Source organism: Lithobates pipiens, unplaced genomic scaffold, assembly GCF_037356315.1.
Source record: "Lithobates pipiens isolate NorthernLeopardFrog02 unplaced genomic scaffold, aLitPip1_a1.2 Scaffold_19, whole genome shotgun sequence".
Lineage (NCBI taxonomy): Eukaryota > Metazoa > Chordata > Amphibia > Anura > Ranidae > Lithobates > Lithobates pipiens.
In genome coordinates, this window is record NW_027507764.1 from 470,271,168 (window position 1) to 470,286,556 (window position 15,389).

Genomic DNA, 15,389 nt, shown 5'->3' on the forward strand with positions numbered 1-15,389 from the left:
ATTTAACTGGTATAACACTGGGAGGCTGTGACCATCTAGACCCTCAGGGTCTATAGAGGTAATTTTCTCAAATTGGGGAGTAGGGGTGTAGTTTGGAAAATGTAAGCTCCCAATGATATTATATTATATTATTAAGACCATTTGGGAACATTTTTGACAGGCTGCTGTAGATGATTAGAACATGGAGATGATAGATCACTGTCCTTTTTGCCAAATAGATATACCCCTTTATTTGTACTGTGCCATACTATCAATATCATTTTCTCCTCTTTACTTTCAGCAGCGTTATACATGATACAACATTAGTCTCATAGAGGGTTTCCTTCATATTTCCCTATGGGGATTTGGAATGGACTAACTTTGGAGTAGCTGATCTATCTGTTCCAGAAAGCCTATAAATGGTGGTTGTGTATATAATTTTGTCTATGATTGCTTTACATGCAAAGTACAGGTATGTAATATTATTTGTTCCCTAACAGGGAGAAAAAACCTGCATTGGATATTTCTTAATATACTGTTGTCTTGATGACTATATTGTTTATTATTATAGAGCTTGACAGTTGCTGTCTTCCTGATGAAGCGGGCATGAACCTGTGAAACATCAGTCACAGTAAGTATTCTATCACCCAAGTCTGATGGGGATGATGAGTGACAATATATGAGTGTCTTATGTCAATGTTTACATTAATGTGTTGTATTCTTAAAACATCATATATGTTTTTAATATTTGTAGAATAAAATATATATATTTTTTTATACAAGCATGTGGTAGTCCTCTTTTCTATAGTTAGGTTTTTTGTATGCATACATTTTGTAAGGATGTGGTACCGGACATCATATGCCCAATAATTAGAAGGTCTCCCATTGGATTCCTTCCTGCCATTAGCATATTTAATTCTCAGCAGAGAAGCATGGCCAAGGGGAAAAAGTACCAGAAAAGACAATCCTCCTTGAAGTATTGTATTCTATGATATTAAGATGTTCTTGGTTAAAAAGGTTCATAGGTTTTCTTTATTGGTCTACTGCATGGGTCCTCAAACTATGGCTCATGGGACGGATATGGCCCAACAAGCCCATTTACCCGCCCCGCTCGTAAGGGATGGCCCTGAAATGTGTCCCGTTCCCACAAACCGCCTCCACTGCTGTCATTAGTGAACAGCAGTGTACAGGAGGCAGCCCAGCTCAGGACGGAGGGCAGGAGGAGGAGCCGCCCAACATAAACTCTGATGTTAAACCGCAGGTGATTGGTTGATAAGACACAGGGCAACCAATAACCAGCCTGCCAACATGAAAAATCCCTCTTCTGGCTCCCATCCTCCATCCAGAACCATGCTGACCTCTGTTTTCTGCTGGTAGGACACTACTATGGGAGGTGGAGGGGAGGGAGGGCACAGAGGTCACTGGTATAGGGGAAAAGGAGAAGAGGACACCACTATGTGTGTGTGTGTGGGGGGGGGGGGGGGGGGGTGATGTGAAAGGGGCAGAGGAAACTGTCATGGGCAGGTCCATCCACATAACAGTGTCCTCTGCCACCCCTCACATCACCTCCCCCCCACACACACATAGTGGTGTCCTCTGCCCCCCTCACATTACTACCCACCCCCGATCCCTGTGTTCTGAGCCTAACTCACGCCTGATCCCTGCATTCTGACCACAACGCACTCCTGATCCTTGCATTCTGACTGTATCGCATTCCTGATCCCTGCATTCTGACCGTAACGCACTCCTGATCCCTGCATTCTGAGTGCAACGCACTTATGAACCCTGCATTCTGACCGTAACACACTCTTGAACCCTGCATTCTGAGTGCAATGCACTCCTGAACCCTTGCATTCTGACCGTAAAGGTCTCCTGATCTCTGCATTCTGACCGTAACACACTCCTGAACCTTGCATTCTGAGTGTGACGCACTCCTCAATCCTGCATTCTGAGCACAATGCATTCCCAATGCATTCCTGATTCCTCCATTCTGAGTGCAACACACTCCTGATCCCTGCATTCTGAGCACAACACACTACTGAACCCTTCATTTTGAGCGCAACGCACTCCTGAATCCTGCATTCTGACCATAGCGCACTCCTGGACCCTACATTCTGAGTGCATTGCACTGCCAAACCCTGCATTCTGACTGTAACACACTCCTGAACCATGCATTCTGAGAGCAACACACTCATAATTCCTGCATTCTGAACACAATGCACTCCTGAACCCTGCATTTTGAGTGAAACGCACTCCTGAACCCTGCATTCTGAGTGCAATGCACTCCTGAACCCTGCATTCTGAGTGTAACACACTCTTGAACCGTGCATTCTGAGTGCAACGCACTACCAAACCCTGCATTCTGAGAGCAACACACTCATAATTCCTGCATTCTGAATGCAATGCACTCCTGAACCCTGCATTTTGAGTGAAACACACTCCGGAACCCTGCATTCTGAGTGCAATGAACTCCCGAACCCTGCATTCTGAGTGCAACGCACTCATGAACCCTACATTCTGAGTGCAAGGCACTCCTGAACCCTGCATTCTAAGCACAACACACTCCTGAACCCTGCATTCTGAGTGTAATGCACTACCAAACTCTGCATTCTGCATAATAATATATGTGCAGTGTGCATAGGAATTTGTTCATATTTTTTCAAACTATAGTCTGGCTCCCCAACAGTCTGAGGGACAGTGAACTGGCCCCCTGTTTAAAAGGTTTGAGGACCCCTGGTCTACTGTTTCTTTATATCTTAGGCTAAATACATATTATTGCCTTTAATATGTCTGTTTGAACATGAAAAACCAAAGGTAACCGTTAATGCTTAATGAGAAGCTTACTAACATTTTGGAAAACAGACAACTTAAATCTGAAAAAGTTTGGGCTAAAAAAATAAATAAATAAATTGAAGTGATGATGATTGAAGTCAGCAGGGTTTCACTGTATTCAATATGTAAAGAAAATAAATTCCTTGCAAAGTGAATAGCCTATTTGCCTTTAACAAATCAACTTTTATGGCTCTTACACTATTTTCTAGTTGGTGAGGATAAGTAGGGAGGAGGTTGCTGAAAACATGGAGCATTGGAGATAATCTGGAGTAAGGTGTGTGGTGCTTACAGCACTCAACTATAGTCCAGCTGTCGTTTGACAAAATGGAATTCTATAATGTGGCCATACAGAAAACTGTTGTGTATCTCTACCATTAGAGGACAATTGAAGACAAACATCTATGTTCCTATTTGCAACAAATACATATGAGTTATTTTCTTGAGCTAAAGTTTTGTAAACGAATGCATATACTTTGGTCCAATTATCTCGGCTGTGCTACAGGACTGCATAACAAAAACAAGAGCATTATGAGACCTCAATTGGTCAGTTGGTTAATTTATTCATTATTTTATCAATTGTATTTATTTGAACTACAAATGCACCTCACTATATTGATGATACTCATATGAACTTGCTTCTTCATTTATCAGCCCAGCTGTTTACAGGACAGGTACTCCCACTGCAAACCTGATCTCAGCAGTTGTGGGGCAGCTCAGTATAAAGACATAGGTAAAACAGTTGAACAGACAATATATATATATATCACAGTTGGGCACATTTACAACAAGAAATGTGTTTATTTTATTTTTATGAACTTTCGAAGACTTTGAAAAATGTTTTTGGTTTAACTTACATTCATCTTTCATTTGTTTTAGCTTTTCAGATCTCACTTGTCACCCATATACGTAGAGAACAATGTTTCAATATATTCTAACAGTATTAATGGTATACATTTGTATTCTTTACACCACATATATGTAGAAATGAGAAATGCTTTTACATTGATGTTCAGAAGTCATTTAATTGTACTGAGTCCTCTACAAAACAAATTCATTAAAGCAGTTGTATACCCATGTTTTTAATTTTTAACTACAGGTAAGCCTATAATAAGGCGTACCTGTAGGTAAAATGAATATCTCCTAAACCTGTACGGTTTAGGAGATATTCACTTTGCATGTACCCTTTGACGTCAGCGGCGCATGCACAGTGAATGCTCAGTTGAACGTCCGGCAGACGCTGCGGGACCTTGCCAGGTAGGAGACTCCCGTCATCGTGGCTCTAGCCACCCACAGCGCCGGAGCCACGAATCTAGAAGACACGCCGAGGGCAAAATGTCAGCTCCCTCGTTGTGGACCGGGATTAGATACAGACGCCTCATTCTAAGGTAAGTATTTCATAATGAGCTAGTATGCGATGCATACTAGCTCATTAGGCGCCTGCCTTACAGTGTTTTTTTTTTTTGTATGCGGGTATACAACTGCTTTAAGTTTATGTAGAGAAAGTTCTATCAAACTCTGTATTTTTAATACTGAACTTTTACAAGCTGTTCATAAGCCTACGAGCTGCTTAACAATAACACAATCTGTATTTTGTTTAAATTTTCTAACAGAAATACAGCTGTTATAGTAAGAAACCTGTCCATTAAGGTCATTTTAACTACGTTTCACACTGAATCCAGCACTAGTTCTGAAAAATGTGAACAAATGATTTTGTTTAAATTAGATTTACTGAAGAAAACATTGTATATTACATTATCTTTTCATAAATGTTTTGACTCTTTTATTCATATTGCATTAAAGCAGTAAATGGCATGTCATTACAAATTATATTGTAATAAAAATATTATATTATTTGTTTTTTACTTATACTACAATATTATAAAATTCAATTTCCAAATAACTTCTGTGCTCCTTATACACATCCTATCTTCTAATCTGCCAATACCTGCTAGTGTTGTGCCGCACTGTAAGCACTATCTACCTTTAGCACAATATTATAATCACTATGTATTTATGATTTATTATTGTGTTAAAGGTAGTTATTGCTTACAGATCTGCACTTTTTTTAATTACAATTTTATAAAACTATTGACACCATCATGTCATAACAAAAATAAAAGTAACTATTATTATATATATTATTTAATATATGCAATATTATTGCTAGTATTAGTTTAATTATTATTGTTCATAATAAAAGCTGCACATATTTCTATAACAGTACAAATGTTCTATGGCTAAGCACAAGGTACTCCTCTAGGAAGAGAAAACTTACAGTTGTAGCAGTCTATGGATTTTATCCTGTTCTCCGGCTGTCTTTAGAAATACAATTCCAAGCATTAAATGCTTCCCCTTGCACAGATCGTCCCCTTTTATAGGGCTGCGCTGTCCATCAGTCCGAGTCATTGATGGTGTCACAGTGTGAATCATTCGTGTCAATATTTTTCCTCTGTGTTTGAGATGCCTGTTTTACAAACAAGATAGGAGGAGGTGTATAAAAAGGGAGGCACTTACATGTCTTGAGAGAAAATAATGCATTTTCTTAATGACTTTTCAATGTTCTTTTTAAAGTACAGGCACTCGTTAAAATAAATTTTAATGGGTTATAGTGCTGATGGTTTGTATTAGAGACACTTAAGAGAAATATTAGATTTATTATTTGTTAGAATGCAAGATAATGGTCTATAAATGCAACATTTTGTGTATTTTAAACCCTATTTTTTTCCTACTCTATTTGAAGAAGTGGTTTATTAGTTAGAAAAGTGTTTGTTGTTGGAAGAAGATACTGTATAGTTGTAAGGGTAGGGAGAGTCACCCTTTAAGTTTATACTCTTCTTATTACATTTAGACTCTGCTTGAATAGATATTTACTGAAGTTTAGTGAAACACCATGCTTTGCAAGTTACTTCTGAAGTCTGCATGAAACAGGATGCATTTGTGGTCAGAGCTAGCTTTAGAATTTTTTAGGAAGTAGGAAACATTCATAAGGTGGTTTAACCATTTGCTTACTGGGCACTTAAAGAGGAGCTGCACCTAAAAAAAAAATATTAAAAGCCAGCAGCTACTAATATTGCAGCTGCTGACTTTTAATAAAATCACACTTACCTGTCCCAGGTTCCAGCGATGTCGGCGGCAGATGACGAGCGATCGCTCGTCTCGCTGCTGCCACCGCCGCCATCCTCTGTCAGGGAATCGGGAAGTGAAACATGACGGCTTCACTGCCCGGTTCCCTACTGCGCATGCGCGAGTCGCGCTGCGCGTCTCTTATGGTCCCCCGCTGTGTCTCTGGGAACTGTGTGTTTCCCAGAACACAACGGGGGGGGGCGGAGCGTCTGCGGGGGTCTGCGGCGGTCTGGCCGGAAGTGGGTGCAGTTACCTGGATTATCCAGGTAACTGCACCCCCCTCCCCCCTGAAAGGTGCCGATTGTGGCACCGGAGGGGGGGAGGGATAAGATTAGCGGAACTTCCCCTTTAGGGTGAAGAACCGCTTTAAACACCCTTCCTGCTCAGACCAATTTTCAGCTTTCGGTGCTCTCACACTTTGAATGACAATTACTCAGTCATGTACCCAAATGAATTTTTTGTCCTTTTTTTCCCACAAATAGAGCTTTCTTTTGGTGGTATTTGATCACCTCCGGGGTTTTTATTTTTTGCGCTATAAATGAAAAAAAGACCGAAAATTTTGAAAAAAAACACATATTTCTTTGTTTCTGTGACAGAATTATGCAAATTATTAATTTTTCTTCAAAAATTTTGGCCACAATTTATACTGCTACATATCTTTGGTAAAAATAACCCAAATTAGTGGATATTATTTGGTCTTTGTGAAAGTTAGAGAGTCTACAAGCTGTGGTGCGAATCGCACAAAATCGATCACATCTGATGTACTGGTGGCCTATCTCGCTTCTTCTGACCCGTACAAGTCAGGAAAGTACAAATACCCCCCAAATGACCCCTTTTTGGAAAGTAGACATTCCAAGGTATTTAGTAAGAGGCATAGTGAGCTTTTTGATGTTGTCATTTTTTTCCCACAATTCTTTGCAAAATTAAGATTTTTCATTTTTTTTATTTTTTTCCACAAAATTGTCATTGTAATAGGTTATTTCTCTCACATGGTATGTGTATACCACAAATGACACCCCAAAAACATTCTGCTACTCCTCCTGAGTATTACAATACCACATGTGTGGGACTTTTTCACAGCCTGGCCACATAGAGAGGCCCAACATGCAGGGAGCGCCATCAGGTGTTCTAGGAGCATAAATTACACATCTAACTTGTTGACTACCTATCACACTTTTGAAGGCCCTGGAGCACCAGGACAATGACACGTGGCACTGATGGCAGATGGCACTGATACGTGGCAATAATGACACTTATACGTGGCACTGATGACACGTGGCACTGATGACAGATGGCACTAATATGTGGCACTGATGACAGATGGCACTTATACGTGGCACTGATGACACGTGGCACTTATACGTGGCACTGATGACACGTGGCACTAATACGTGGCACTGATGACAGATGGCACTAATACGTGGCACTGATGACAGATGGCACTAATACGTGGCACTAATACGTGCCACCGTTGACAGATGGCACTAATACATGGCACCGATGACGTGTGACACTGATGACAGATGGCACTGATAAGTGGCATTGATGACACGTGACACTGACAACAGATGACACGTGACACTGACAGGTGGCACTGATGACAAATGGCACTGACACGTGGCACTGATGACAGATGGCACTAATATGTGGCACTGATGACAGATGGCACTATGTGGCACTGATGACACGTGGCACTGATGACAGATGGCACTTATACGTGGCACTGATGACAGATGGCACTGGGGACAAATGGCACTGACAACAGGTGGCACTGGGGACAGATAGCACTAACAGGTGGCACTGGGGACAGATAGCACTAACAGGTGGCACTGGGGGCAGGTAGCCCTGGGGTGGATGGCACTGGGGCGGATGGCACTGGGGCAGGATGGCACTGGGGCAGGAAGGCACTGGGGTGGATGGCACTGGGGCAGGATGGCACTGGGGCAGGATGGCACTGGGGGCAGGATGGCACTGGGGAGGATGGCACTGGGGCGGATGGCACGTTTTAACTTTTTTTTTTTACACTTACGGCCGCTGCAGCCGTTCATCTCTCCCCTCTCACACGCTGTCTGTGTGAGGAGGGAGAGCGGCGCTGAGAGATGATCTTATATGTTTACACATGAGATCATCTCACATTGGACACGCCGATCACGCTGTCAACGGCCGCTGTGATTGGCCATTTACAGCGATCTGTGTTTGCCTGTCTCCGGGGGACACGGCAAACACAGAACTTCCCCGATCCGTGCCCGCGGCGGCGCGCATTGCGGAAGTAAACAACAGGACATCCAGGGATGGCCTCCCGGACGAAAGCGCCTGCTCTACGGCCGTCATTCGGCTATAGGGCAGGCGGGAAGAGGTTAATGTAGACAATTTTAAAGGTCATGAAATATATTTTTATAAATATGTGTCTGAGGACCTTTTATCAAAAATTCCCCTAAAAATTCTGCTTAATGTATGACGCTCTAAATGTCAATGCTTCATGATTGGTTATGTCTTGAATGTCTTGTCTAATACTGATTGGCTGACAATGCAATGTTTGAAGCACATAAAAGTAGTATACAGGAAATAAAGAACTCGTAGTCATGATAATCCTCAACTCCTGTGATTTGTCTGATTTTACCCAATCGATTGAGAGGGCTTTCCAGGGATCACTAAAGTCCAGCTCGAGCTAAGGAGGGGCGCACCTTACAATAGTAATGGCAAGTCGGCACTTAGAACTAGGGAAATAATTTCTATTTCTAGGATAGCAATAATCATTGAGCCATTGAAACCCAACATGTATACCCAAGTATGTGTAGCCATGGTGTTAGCACTACTGACAACAATCTGCCAAATAACCCCACTGCCAGACTTCGTGCATCCTTTCTAGAGACAACGAACAGTCTTTTACTAGCTTTATTTTTGTTGTTTTATTGGGGGGTACAACTTGGATAGGGATTGGGATATGGGTGCAGATAGAATTAATCATTGCCATCATATTTACAGATTCCAATAACCTTTGATCATAGTTATAGCCTGAAGATTGAATGGGCATACTTAACTAAGTAGAAATCTTCTCCTGCAGCTCCCTGCAGACTGTTACTTCCTCTGCATCTCCATGCAGAATATTGCCCCCTCTGCATCTCCATACAGACTGCTGTTCCTAAGAGTTTTCCACCCCTCACCGTGTGACGGACAGAAACATCACCTTTGACCTTGTAAAAGTAATGGTCTTAGATCTCTTCACCTCCTGCCCAAACTTGCTTCCTCTTGCTCAACTGGTTTCCTCCTGCGCAACTTGTAATTACATTTGAGATATAACACATTCTCTTCTAATGGGTATGAAGAACTCACTGCGAATAAGCCCCTCTACTGGCTCTGGTAACTCACTGCTACTAGGTCTGAGGCCTGCAGAACCTCTCCCTGGAGGCCTAGTAGGTTAAAGTCTATTTTCTAGGAAATGGACTACTGTTCCCAGCCAGTCAAACGTGCAAACGATGTGCCAGCTGGCCACACTAATTTGACTCCCCACAGTCTCTTCTCTGATCCAGGACTCTTCACCATCCACCGTGTGCATGATAAAGACTCTGCTAGTGACCGTGTAGAAGCAGAGTTTCATTCCAGAATCCCTGGCACCTCCAGCCAACCACTGTGGTAACACTCATCGACCTTCCAGCCCTGAGTCCTTGACGAGGAACTTTCCCGGACCATGCATTCCGACAGCTTCTCCTGCCCCTTTGCTCCAGGAATTCCCTGCCACCGACTGTGTGGTGACAGAGACATTGCCAATGACCATGTAGAGGTAATGTTCCCTCACAGTTCTCCCTGGGCCTCCTCCTGCGATCGCTACACCCCCGCAGACGGGGGTGTGCTCCTGCGGCTGATTAGCACTTCATTCCTCACATCACCCAGTCGACTACTCCTCCCCAGTAGCACATGACCTCAGGATATATAGGAGGCCTGCCCCCTGCCAATGCCAGTTAGGGATTGGTCAGGGCTCCCACATGGGCTGCCTGCCACTCCAGCTCTAGGCCCAGCCTCCTCTTCCAGAACATTCTCCCTGGAAGCAGGGGAGGTGCCTCAGAACTGAAGTACAGGTGGTCACACCCACTGCTACTCTAACCACTCCCAGAACCCAGATCAAAACAGACAGGCCTAGCTTGCAGCATAGGCCTTCCTACATTTTTCTGTGCTGGACAAACCTAGTAAAACAACCCTTACTAGCACCTACCTTCTGGTAGAGGGTTCTACATTCACCCCCCACCAAAATCACAGCTGTCCTCAGCTGTAGAAAACAATTTACAAAAATACCTCCTGGGCCCAGGAGTAAAAGGGCTTCCCATAAAATTTGGTTGGATGGGGAAAAGGGTAACAACTTGGATAGGGGAATTTTGTATAAAGGTACAAAAATATAGTATTTACACTCTGTTCATATATTTACACTGTACATTTTATACACATATCCTAGCCTACAGGTCCCTGTAGCTGTTTTCATACAAGTGGAGGCAGAGCACGGCTCCCGTGGGAGGAATACTCTGCCTATCACAGGTTTTCATCTGTGATCCCACAATGAAGCTGGACAGCCGTCCCATCTCTTACAAAGCTAAGAGAAGACAAAACACGCATACAATCTAACTATACACCAACTGTACACTGCACACTATTCACCAGGAGGTTATCATCCTCTACTGGGTGAATAAAAACACACATTTTTTTCAAATAGATCAGAAGTGGCATGTAATTCTCTGCTAGGACTGTCACTCCCTCAAAAGGAGTATAGGAGACCTCTTGCAGAGTGCAGCCTAGACAGACATGCCAATATTCAAGCAGAATAAATTGAACCCTTCTGGTTGGAGGGGCCCCTCCTGAATGTCAGGTAGCAGGAGGGTTTGACAGAGACAGTGCACCCTGGTGTCCACGATAATTGACCCTCCTATCAGGCACCCTGGGTGGTGGGCAAAAGCTGTCTCTGTAAAATTTTCAGTGTCATTGAGGAAAACCACCCAAGCCCTGCCCTGTTCTCTGTATTCTTGGTGGCTGACTCCATGTGGGCTGCACTACACAGCAGTCCTTCCTCACACATAGAAAAGGGGATCCAGCAACTTCCTATGAACATCCCCTTCCCCTCTGACTGAGGCTGAGTAGCTCTCGGTAGGCTGACCTGCCTTTTCAACCTGGACCCATTCTCTGTGAATGGCACATCCCAAGCTCTATTCTTGTTTAATATCCTCGAACCGGGCCCAAACTTCACTCTCTTGTACCCGGAGCTTCTTTGGAACATGCAGAAAATCCCAAACCATGTCATCCTCCCACTTTCCCCATGAGCTATCAATGATGTTCATGGTCTGGGTTGGGACATAAGGATAGTCATAGCCGCAGTCCAAGGTAACCCTTCTTTGTACTTCCTGCTGGAACCTTGAGAGTCAGGGTAGCTCCTTAACTTTTCCTCTTCCAGGCAGGACACAGGTATCTGGGGCCTTAGTGGCCCATTGTCTGTAAGTGAGTGCCCTGGTCTGGGTTGTGGAAAGCTGACTAAGGAAAGTTCTGCTGGAATGTATTAGGGTCCATGCTGGGACACAAGGCTTCTCCAGTGTATCAGGTGAGGTATCTACAGGTAGGGAATCCCTGGTCTCCCATTCTTCCTCACTGGAGCCCTCTTCAGGGGAGGACCAGGAGAACAACCTCTCCACTGTACTGAACCGCTCCAACACTCTGGGTGAACCCCAATCAATGACCGGGCCCTTGCTCACCACATCAAGCTCACCTGTAGTTTCTCCTCCCTGCAGCATGGGCTCCCTCCGGATGGACACATCAAGGGTCTTACTGGAGGCCGGCTCTTCAGAGATATCAACCGGAGGCCACACACTAGCTCCTGCAACCTCTGGGCCCCCGGCCAAGCCACAGGTCTTCATAGCAGACTCTGCTTCACTTATGTCCCTGAACTCTGGGGTGGACGCACCTGTTGGACGCTCATCTCCATCACTGGTGAGTGATCACTGGCCCTCTCCAGCTGCAGCATGCAAAGTCCTGTGAGCGGGGTTGATATTGTAATATCTTGACTCTCGGTGCACCGGCCCTTGGCGGGTTAGTGGATCCCCACAGTTACCACACTGGGCCCAAGCAATGACTCCAATTGTTGTCAGATGGCACCTGGAACGTAGCATGCACAGCTACTCTACTCTCCCAAAGTGAGTCCCCCGTTCTAAACAGATGCTGGTATCAATCAGTACCCAGTCCTGCACTTCAGATAGTTGCTGCATAGCGGGCACTGTCCGGTCACCCTCCGCCTCGTGTCTGGCACATAGCACGCTGAGTTCTTTTTTGTTCTCTGCTGGGGTGTGACTCTGTCCACAAACTCGATGGTTCAGCATGCGGGGACCTGTAAGCAGACATTTGCAGTGTGAGCGAGAGTGACACCTGGTGGCAAGCACTGTTAAATTGCAGGCACTGTTCAGGTTTAGTTAAAAAAACTGCATCACAGAGCGGACTGAAAGCAGGCAAACTATGCAGCAACCACCATTAACAGAGTAAAGTCTCTCTTCCATGATATCCTACTGTATGGGACTGACCATGCAGCATCCCGTCAAAGACACCCCCTCGTTGCATACCATTACTAGGGGCAACAGCAGACATCCACAACTCCCTTTACTGTGTTAAGCAGGATTAATATATTCACAGCATTTTTATTATTATTATAATTTTTTTACTAGTAATGGTGATCTGTGATTTTTAGCGGTATTGCGACATTGCCACATTGCAGCGGACAGATCAGAGACTTTTGACACTTTTTTGGGACTGTTGGCATGTATACAGTGATCAGTGCTATAAAAACTCACTGATTAGTGTGTAAATTTCACTGACAGGGAAGGGGTTAACACTAGGGGGTGATCAAGGGGTTAATTGGGTGTTCCCTCAGTGTGTTCTAACTGTATGGGAATGTGAGTGACTAGGAGAGGAGACATATCATTTTTTTAGGAACAAACGATATGGCTCCTCTCCTCTGACAGCAGGGATATGGGTGTTTACATGGTGCTCGTGCACAGGGTCGCGCATGGCCAGAGGCTGAATGTGAACAAAGCTAATTACATCTATGGGATCCCTGATGACTTGTTTACAGGCTATTAAACAGCAGGATAGTAGTTGATAAGGTGCCAGTAGACCCTGAAATCTTAGCAAGCAATGACGCTGTTCAGCCTGCACAGGTGTTCATGTATTGAGGGTAGTAATATTCGGTGTTGACGAACCATCCAGTCTGCAAATGATGAACATGAAAAATTCAGGACTATCCCAATGTTGGGCTGAACCTGAACCTCATCTCTACTCAGAATTTGACATGATCCAGAATTTTGGCACCCTTCAGCATTGTATACAACCAAGACAAAATAACATAATAGCCGACACGCATCCCTTGCTTCTCCAAGACTAATTTCCACAGCATGTGCTGTCATGCATTTTCCTTCAAAATTCATGAGTACCAGAAAATAAAGTTAGTTCCCACCAATAGGCTGAGTTGCTGTGAACTGAAAAGAAATGGTGCACCTTGGATGTGTTGCCTGAAGTTTGCCTTTTAGATGGAATTTTTATAAAAAGCATTGAATGTTAATATATATAAATGCAACATGTGTTAATAAAACAAATGTACTGTATGTATCTGAACTTACCAGTCACAAAGCAGTGTTCAGAGCTCTCATAATATTCTATACATTTATGCAGAAGGCATAAACTCCACTGTTTTACACTGATTACTCTGAAAACTCAGCACGCCACTGTTTAGGACTCCCCAGTTGCCTCTGACAAGGCTCACCTTCCTCACATGAAACAAGCAGGTCCACAGGTGCTTGGCGCAAATTCTTCATGGAGGCCAGCTCACCCCCTTTTGGCCCTCCCCCACATCAGGTCAGGAATCTTTTACCCAATGGTTGGAGTACAGACAACTTTGCTGCTACTTTCAGCTTCTCTCTGATACAGCATTCTTGACAGGGCGCACAGGTGCCACCCCCTCTATCACGCCACCCCCTATATGCTTAATGGATAGATTTATGCATAGCATGAATCTATCCATGGCTGCTGTGGCCACCCCCAATTTAAGCATCTGGCCCCTTTTCGGACATTGGGTCTAATAAGCTTTAAAAAAGGTGGAATTGGAGCGCGGAGCATTGCGCTTGGGGCCCCTCCAGGTGTGTTAGAAAAGCAAATTAATATTTGCTTTTCTAACACTGAACCGACTGTCCGCCAATCGGGAAACACAGGTCTAATACACGTCACCTGATTGGCTGAAGGCACAGGCGTTCCTATTGGACGCCTAGCAGAAGGGGAGAAGAGATTCACGGGAAGCATGGAGGACACAGGAGCCATTGCCTGTCCCACAGCTCACGGCCGTCACCCACTGCCTGACCCACCACTAAGATGAGGTAAGTGCCGGTCAGACAGCGAGCAGACAGGGGGGGTCACAGTGGCTGCATTTGATGGGCACAGTGGGTCCATTTGATGGGGCACAGTGGCTGCATATGATGGGCACAGTGGCTGCTTTGATGGGCACAGTGGCTGTATTTTATGGGGCATAGTGGCTGCATTTGATGGGCACAGTGACTGCATATGATGGGCAGAGTAGCTGCATTTGATGGGGCACATAAGCTACATTTGATGAGCACAGTTTCTGCATATGATGGGCACACTGGCCGTAGATGATGGGCACAGTGGCTGCATCTGATGGGGCACAGTGGCTGCATTTGACGGGCACAGTGGCTGCATTTGATGGGCACAGTGGCTGCAATTTGTGGCATAGTGGCTGCATGTGATGGGCACAGTGAAGATTCTCTGCCTTTACAACCACTTTCTGTCTTTCTGTCTCAGGTTCATCCTTATCTCCTGGAATACACAACCAAATGGGCTAGTGCCTTTGATGTCTAGCTGTCAGATGAGGATTGAGAGAAATCCTTCAATTTTACTCGTTGCCTAGCTAGTAAGGCTCAAGAGACCAACTTTAAACTGCTCTCCTGGTGCCGCTGATGTCCGATGGTTCTCCATAGGATTCACCCCTCGATCTCTGATTGACGCTGGTGGTGATGTTACAAGGGCATGGGCCCCGTTACATGTTTGGTGAGAGTGTCCTCCCATTCAAGCATTCTGGGATCTGATCCTACAAATCTAGACAGCTGTCACTCACTCAATGATTCCTAATCAGTATTGATGAACAACCCCTGTTCCAACCTTGTGGAGTGGGTAAAAGAGATGGATATTGCTCATATGGAGTCACTCCTGGCACAAGAACTGGGTACTCATGAACGCTGCCATCATACATGCCTCTCCTGGAATATGTACAGGAAATCCTCAGAGCTTCTTTCCTCCTTGTTGGGTAAAGACTGTTTGGCTTTCCTTCATGGTGGATCCTGTTTATATCTGAAGGCGCCCTTTCTTTTACCATTCTCCTCCTCCCCTCTCTTATCTTTTTGACTTATCTCTCCTTTACCTCATTT

The 15,389-nt window shown here is 44.4% G+C and overlaps 1 protein-coding gene across 3 annotated transcripts in view; it reads right to left on the bottom strand.

Moving 5' to 3' along the window:
- TRPA1 (transient receptor potential cation channel subfamily A member 1) overlaps positions 1 to 12,238 on the bottom strand; it is a 202,968-nt gene extending 190,730 nt beyond the window's left edge. For 2 of the 3 annotated variants that reach the window (XM_077492869.1, XM_077492865.1), the window contains exons 1-2: positions 11,678 to 12,238; positions 5,087 to 5,275 (exon numbers count right to left, since the gene is read on the bottom strand). The gene's annotated coding sequence lies outside the window, so the exon portion shown is untranslated. The remainder of the gene's footprint in view (positions 1 to 5,086; positions 5,276 to 11,677) is intronic. The other variant, XM_077492866.1, reaches the window with a different exon arrangement.
- Positions 12,239 to 15,389: the final 3,151 nt, after the last annotated feature.